Here is an 8,470-nt window from a genome sequence, read left to right as displayed (position 1 = left end):
AGGAATGTAACCTTCTGTTCGATGAGCTTCCTTTCAATATCGTGTTTAATCATCTTGCTGAGAAGATGATTGAAGCGATCGAACGTCTGGGTCACAGATTCTTCAGCCCCTTGTTTGAATTCTCCAAACTCAGATAGAAGAAGAGTTTGAATAGAATGTTCAAGATCTTCGTCTGTAGAATACAGTTCGCGAAGTCTATCCCAAACATCCTTTGCCGTTGTGCATGAACTAACCAATCTGAATGTATCGGACTGAAGGGCGAACCGGATCAATCTTAATGCCTTGATATTGCATTGGAACTTATCCTTTTCATCTTGAGCAATATCTTTCACGTCCTTTAACAGATCATTGTATTCTTTTTGATTCTTGATGATTCTGGACGTTGCAGAATGAGAAAACGGTCCATTGGTGATGGCTTCCCAAATCAAATACCCATTTTCCTCAGATCCAATAACATAGTCTTCGAAATGATGTGCCCATACTTCATAATCGTGGGTGTATAAGATCGGAATCTTTGTCGTTGAACCAATGCTGTTGGAAATATTAATAACATTTGATTGTGTCGCGTCCATTATGATCGAAAAAACCTGTTCAAAGATCAGACTTGTAATAAAGCAGATTAGGGCAAAGTAATAAATATCGAGATACGTCAATAAAGAGATGACGGCTCAATAAATATTAATGATTGCGGAAAAACCCTAATGGAAATCTTTTTCACAGAAAAGATGTGTATCAATTACACAGCCTCCTGCTCTGATACCAATTGATGTGATTAAACTTTCTTTTAATCTATGAAGATCGATTAGATCTTGAACAAGTAAGTAAACAATGACAATATGAACATAATAAAAGAACAGGACAAGATTGAATCAAACGTGTCGAATGATTAAAACAAAATCCTCAGAAGAGCTCGATTAAGAACATCAACTGTAGAGGACTGGAAGGTTACAAGAACGATCAAAGAAACCTTTTATCGTCTGGAAAAATCGTTATACGCAGATCTCTAAAACCTTTACCTAATATGCATGCAAGCATTAGCTTATATACAAAGCATAAAAAAACTCACGGTTGGACAGGCCCAAACCGGAATACAAAATAGCATAATTAGATGAGCCCAAAAGACGCAATCTATAAAGCCCAACACCCCCACCATGCCGAAATTATGTGCCATGAGAAGGCCGTTCGTCTTCGTCTCCCAAATCACGAAACCCTAGTAATTTACGGAGACAAATCTAGCATGAACCTTCGCCTCGTTTCGTGCATCAAGGCACAGAAATATCTAAGAAGGAACAATCTGGCGTTCCTGGCTCACGTGGTGGATAAAACCAAGGAGGAGATTAACGTTCGAGACATTCCCGTAGCATGTGAATTTCCGGACGTGTTTCCTGAAGATCTCCCGGGAGTACCCCCAGAGAGACAGGTTGAGTTTCGAATCGACCTTATTCCAGGAGCAAATCCTCTCGCTAAATCACCCTACCGGCTGGCTCCTGCCGAGATGCAGGAATTATCCAGCCAACTCAGCGAACTTTTGGACAAGGGATTTATTCGACCTAGTTACTCGCCATGGGGAGCTCCGGTGCTCTTCGTCAAAAAGAAGGACGGATCTTTTAGAATGTGCATCGATTACAGAGAATTAAATAAACTCACAATCAAGAACCGCTACCCACTCCCACGAATCGATGACCTATTTGACCAGCTCCAAGGAGCTAGTTATTTTTCTAAAATAGATCTACGGTCCGGATACCACCAACTCAAAGTCCGGGAAGAGGATATTCCAAAAACCGCTTTCCGAACTCGCTACGGACATTATGAATTTGTCGTAATGCCCTTTGGTCTAACGAATGCCCCTGCCGCATTTATGGACCTAATGAATCGAATTTGCCGACCGTTCCTTGACAACTTTGTCATTGTTTTTATCGATGACATCCTCGTCTATTCTCGAAGCAAGGAAGAGCATGGCCAACATCTTCGACAAGTCTTAGAAATTCTGCGATCAGAAAAACTTTACGCCAAACTCTCTAAGTGTGAGTTCTGGCTGCGAAGTGTGAACTTCCTAGGTCATGTAGTCAGCCAAGATGGAATCCATGTGGATCCCTCTAAGGTCAAAGCTGTAGAAGGATGGGCAATCCCGACAACGCCCACAGAAATTCGTCAATTCTTGGGATTAGCAGGCTAGTATAGGAGATTCATTCAAAACTTCTCTAAGATCGCCAAGCCACTTACCTCGCTTACGCAAAAGGGCGTACCATTCAAATGGACAGACAAACAAGAGATTGTGTTTCGAACCTTGAAACAAGCTCTCTGTAGCGCACCTATACTATCTCTGCCTGAAGGAACGGAAGATTTTGTAGTCTACTGCGACGCGTCAAATCAGGGCTTAGGTTGCGTTCTCATGCAACGTGGGAGAGTGATAGCCTACGCATCCCGCCAACTAAAAACGCATGAAGTAAACTACGCGACCCATGACTTAGAGTTGGGAGTTGTAGTCTTTGCCCTAAAGATTTGGAGGCATTACCTTTACGGTACAAAGTGCACCGTCTTCACGGATCACAAGAGTCTCCAACACATCTTAAACCAAAAGGAGTTGAACATGAGGCAACGAAGATGGGTTGAATTGTTAAACGATTATGAGTGTGAGATTAAGTACCACCCAGGCAAGGCCAACATGGTAGCTGATGCCTTAAGTCGGAAGGAGTACTCTAATCGTTGTACGGAAACTCTCTTGATAACCATTCAATCGCACCTGGCCACTCAAATTGCAGTAGCTCGGTCAGAATCCATGAAGACGGAAAATAGAGCAAGCGAAGCATTGCGCGGAATGGAAAAGAACCTGGAGGCAAAGGAGAATGGAGTATACTATTTCATGAACTGTATTTGGGTCCCTAAATTTGGAGGGTTCAGAGATGTTGTCATGAAGGAAGCCCACAAGACGCGATACTCCATTCATCCCGGTTCCGATAAGATGTATTTGGATATTAAACAACACTATTGGTGGCCTAACATGAAGGCGGAAATCGCGACCTACGTCAGTAAGTGCCTTACGTGCGCCAAAGTAAAGGTGGAATACCAAAAACCCTCAGGATTGTTACAACAACCGGCAATCCCTGAGTGGAAATGGGAAGGGATTTCTATGGATTTCCTGACCAAGCTACCCAAAACATCGGATGGATTAGACACCATATGGGTAATAATCGACCGACTAACGAAATCTGCCCATTTCCTGCCAATTAAAGAATCGTACAAGATGGAGAGATTTACGCGTTTATACATTCGAGAGATCGTGAGACTCCACGGAATACCAACATCTATCATCTCGGATAGGGACAGTAGGTTCACGTCCCGATTTTGGCAATCACTTCATAAGGCGATGGGAACAAACCTCGATATGAGCACCGCTTATCATCCACAAACGGATGGTCAAAGCGAGCGAACCATCCAAACGCTCAAAGATATGCTCCACGCATGCGTGATAGGCTTTGGAAAGTCTTAGGATACCCACCTACCCTTAATCGAGTTCTCATACAACAATAGTTACCATTCGAGCATCAAGGTGGCTCCTTTCGAAGCACTGTACGGGCGTAAATGTAGATCACCGTTATGTTGGGCTGAAGTAGGTGACACTCAGCTAGCAAAAACACACATGTCAGACGAAGCACTAACGGGACCGGAGATCATCCGTGAAACCACGGAAAAGATCGTTCAAATCAGAGCTCGATTCCAAGCATCGCGTGACCGACAAAAGAGCTACGCTGATAAACGCTGAAAGCCCTTAGAATTTCAGGTCGATGATCGAGTACTGTTAAAAGTCTCGCCTTGGAAAGGAGTCATTCGTTTTGGGAAGCGGGGAAAACTAAATCCACGATACATTGGACCTTTCGAAATCGTCGCCCAAATTGGTCCAGTAGCATACAGACTGCAACTACCCGTAGAGCTAAACGGTGTACACCCCGTGTTTCATGTCTCTAACCTAAAGAAGTGCCTATCAGACGAAACCCTTGTCATTCCTCTTGACGAAATCGAAATCAATGAGAATCTCATGTTCGTCGAAGAACCAATCGAAATCATGGACAGGGAGGTGAAGCGTACTAAACAGAGCCGCATCCCGATCGTGAAGGTACAGTGGAACGCAAAGCGTGGGCCAGAATTCACTTGGGAACGCGAAGATCAAATGAAGCGAAAGTACCCTCACCTATTCTAGCATTCTCAAATCTAGCTTTCAAACAGAATTTCGGGACGAAATTCCCTCTAACGGGGGGATGATGTCACAACTGGAAATTTTGTGTCTTGTAAACTATACACTCAAGCTAAAGTGAATCAAAAGCTTAAGAACATGTGTAACACCTATGATTGCGACAACAAAATTTCAATCAAATACACCATACAAGCATTACAAATAGTCAACCAGCAATTGGAAACCCTAGAAGTTCTTATTTAGGTCCAATTTGGACTAGAACTTCCTTATTGGGCCTAATGGACCAATAAACTTCCAATTTGACTATCTTGGGTTTAGAACTCTTAAATGGGCTCTAATTGGACCCACATCTATTTGTTTCAACATTTTGGGCTATATTGGGCCTAGAATGAAATAAATTCAAAATTTTGAACCATGATTAACCTAAACTAGCCCAACAAAGTGTAAGAATCATATTATAATTTTTTTAGGTTAAAACTTACCCAACTTAATATACACATGGGCTTGTGGGCATTAAAGCCCAAATTTTCCCTTTTCCTTCCAAAAATCTCGGCCCAAGGCCCAAACCCAAGGATAAGATGAGAGTTGACTTTGTCTTGCCACTTCATTATTGCCTTTTGGATATCCATGCAACTCATCCCATATCTCCATGCATAGCACTTCAAAGGTCACCTCCTCTCCTCTCTCTTCTTGCTCTCGGCCGAACACAACACACACACACTCACAAAAATCCATTTCATTCTCTCTAAGTCTTGAAGGACATCTCCTTCCTCCTTCTTCAAAAGTTTCGAGAATCAAGAGCTTTTCAAGGAGGTTTTTCCCACAAACACATCATCTAAGGTAAGTTGATGACTAATCCATGATCTAGCTACTTCATTTCATCAAAAATCTCTTCTAATTCTATTCCAACTTGTGATCATGCACCTTAGAAGTCACTAAACTCGAGATCTACCAAGGAGACTTGCTAGGATCGAAATTTTCTTCTTTTCTCTCTTCAAAACCGAAACTACAACTCAAGGTGAGCTTCATACCCCCTATTTTCCGTTTTTATGAGTTTTTTTTTTTTTTTGGGGGGGGGGGGGGGGGGGGGGAATACAAGTGAAAGTGTAGATCTATATGTGTTTTGTATGCTTTGTATGATTTCCATGCTTATATGTGTGCTTTTGTGAGTTATAATGTTGGATTTAGCCATAAAACTCCTCAAAACCGAGATTTACCTTATGTTAAATGATTTTAGCCTCTACTATATTTCTACATACTAAGTGTCTCTAGAAAAATAGCTAAGTGGTTTAGTAATAATTTCTTTGGACTAAAAACACAATTTTTGGACCTAAAATGTGAAAAATACAAAAAATTAAGGGCCCAAATTGACAAATCACGAATTCTGATGGACGAACTGTGTCAAAACAGTTTCAATAAAACAATTTCTGGAAATATACTCATTTAGAGGATTAAAAACATAAATTTCAAGCTTAATGGGCTAAAATGACATTTTCGGCCCAATGAGGCCCATTATGCGAAATTTTCTGTTTTGGAGGGCCAAAACTGTGTTTTTCTGTAAAACAGTGGACTATAAGTGATCCAAGTCCTTTTCAAAGGTTTAAAATGCTTTTTAAATTTAAAAGGGACTAAAGTTGCAAAATTTTACAATTTGGGCCAAAATTGTCAAACTTGCGAAAAAGAAGGGTTATAACCGAGAAAACTGAAATTTCAGGGACTTAAGCTGTTTTCTAGGAAAAATATGCTGGAAAATATTTATTTCAATAATTTTTGGTATTAAAATGTCAAGAAAATTGATTTAAGGACCAAACCGGAAAGTATTTAAATAAAGGGTTGAAAAAGTAAATTTTTACAAACAATGAGGGGCTGAAAACAGAAAATTTTCAAGGCTAATTCAATACATGCAATTTGACCAAATGATGGTACCACAACTATCGACGAAATACAATACATTACAACACCAAAAGTCGTTGTTAAACGAATTGGTTCGGTCTCGAACCAATAAAAATCCGAAACTACTAACACGACGACACTATGACACTACGACATTACGATTCATAACTAATAACGTTTGGGAATTCAATATACATGCGAGTGTGCACAGACATCTACGCACCATCTTTGGGCCCCAAAAGTGTAAAATCTTGTTTGTTGAGCCTAGCTAGCCCAATGACCTGATCTTAAGGCCCGAAGACCTCTATCTTACGAAGTGTTGGGTTTTACCGATCCGACATAACGTAAAAGGACTTTCAATGGCTTGTATACTACTGGTCCCCAAGGGTCCTTTGTTATTGCTAGTAGAGTCTACCTTTTCATGCGAGGCGGGTCTGGGACCCCTCATACCTTTTTATCCCCAACCGGCTAATGGAGTCATCGAGGCCTTCGTGTCCTCGTTCTCTTCGGGTGTGGGACTACACGTAGTCAGGGCGGTTGGATAACGTGATTAGTACGGACGACGCCTACGGGATCGTTAGTATTGCTATAGACTAGTCGTTTGTGTAACGTGTGTTTGTAGCAAATAATCATGCTCAAAATTAATCCAACGTCGCCTGGTACTGATAATTTCACGCGTTGCAATTGTTTCAATGTACATTCATGTAATTCAAAGAATTAGGAAAACATTGGGTTTTCCTAGGGTATTTCAATACATACGGATTCGGAATGCACACAAATTTTAAATGAACAATTTTTACAAGTATAGAAACAAACAAGCATACCTATGGATCTTCACACCTTTTTGACTATACTATTTTCAGAAAATATCGGATTTTCTGGTGGTTTTTCAACACATTACAAACATTGGATTTCAAACATTACTTATGAACTCACCAACATTTCATATGTTGACGTTTTTCAAAATACTTGTATTCTCAGGTAACAGATAAAGTGAAGGATGAATTGTACTCTATGACGTTTTGCTGTGGTTTAATTTAGTATCGAACAGTTATTTTTGAGAATGTAATGTTTTGGAACAATGTAATGGATGTAAACGCTAACAGTTGTATCATTCCAAATGTTGGTGATGTATAATGTTATGTTTCATGTATATTCATTGTGATGGTATTCAATTGAGTCACGACAGCCCCCGGACGTTTCCGCCGTCTGGTTCGGGGTGTGACATAGAGCTAATACGAATGCGAATACGAAAGTACAACTAGGAACAGAATGAGTACGAAAGTATAAACTACGAACATAACGAATAGGAGTACTAATGTAATAATGTGAATACGAATACAAATAGAATTAGGAATAAGAGTAGGAATACGAATACGAATGCGAATACGAATGCGAATACGAATACGGATACAAATAGGAATAGGAATACGAATACGAATACGAATATGAATACGAATGCGAATACGAATACGAATACGAATATGAATACGAATGCGAATACGAATACGAATACGAATAGGATTAGGAATAGGAATACGAATACAAATACGAATGCGAATACGAATTCGAATACGAATGCAAATACGAATACGAATACGAATAGGAATACAAATATAAATATGAATACGAATACAAATATAAAATACGAAGATGAATATGATTAAGAATAGAAATACGAATACGAAAGCACACATCTAGGTACATTCAAGTGTAACATAACTAGGATATCAGAATACCTAGCTAATATGAAAAGTATGATAGATAATCAAACATTACATTGGGATTCAATAACTAAACTTATTTTTAGGAAAATATAGGATTTTCCTGGGATAACAATTGTACATAACCAGATTTGTGTAATAAAACAGTTAATCAAACTTTACATATAAGAAAATATGGAATTTTCTTGGATAACAAACTTTTTTGGAAAACCAAAGGGAACTTGTACATTTTCAGAAAACAAACATCTTATAAACTCACCAGCTTTATGCTGATTTTCAGACTGCTTGTATTCTCAGGTCCATATTAGACAGGTACCCGCAATCTTTTGGAGAAGATGGATCATACAGAAGACTTGCCTCTACTTTTGTTCATATATACATATGTATAACAGTTGTAACACTTTACTTTTGAACAGATGTAAATTCTTATATGTAATGTAATCGTTGTTTACTTTCCTACTAAAAGTAGCCTTCTACCAAGGCATCTAGTATATGTGTGTGTGTCTCCTGTAAAAGTGTGTATTTTCCTAATTCCAACTATCATTAACCAAAAATATAGTTTCTACATTACCGTGCATCGTGTGAATATCACAAAGTAAAATGTAAAGGGAAAATGATTTAGTACTGTAAAGTAGTTTTAAGTAAACTACTGCTATACTAA

This window comes from Lactuca saligna, chromosome 8 (assembly GCF_052625555.1).
Source record: "Lactuca saligna cultivar CGN05327 chromosome 8, ASM5262555v1, whole genome shotgun sequence".
Taxonomy (NCBI): domain Eukaryota; kingdom Viridiplantae; phylum Streptophyta; class Magnoliopsida; order Asterales; family Asteraceae; genus Lactuca; species Lactuca saligna.
The sequence above is the reverse complement of the archived record's forward strand: the minus strand, read 5'-3'. Positions refer to the sequence as shown.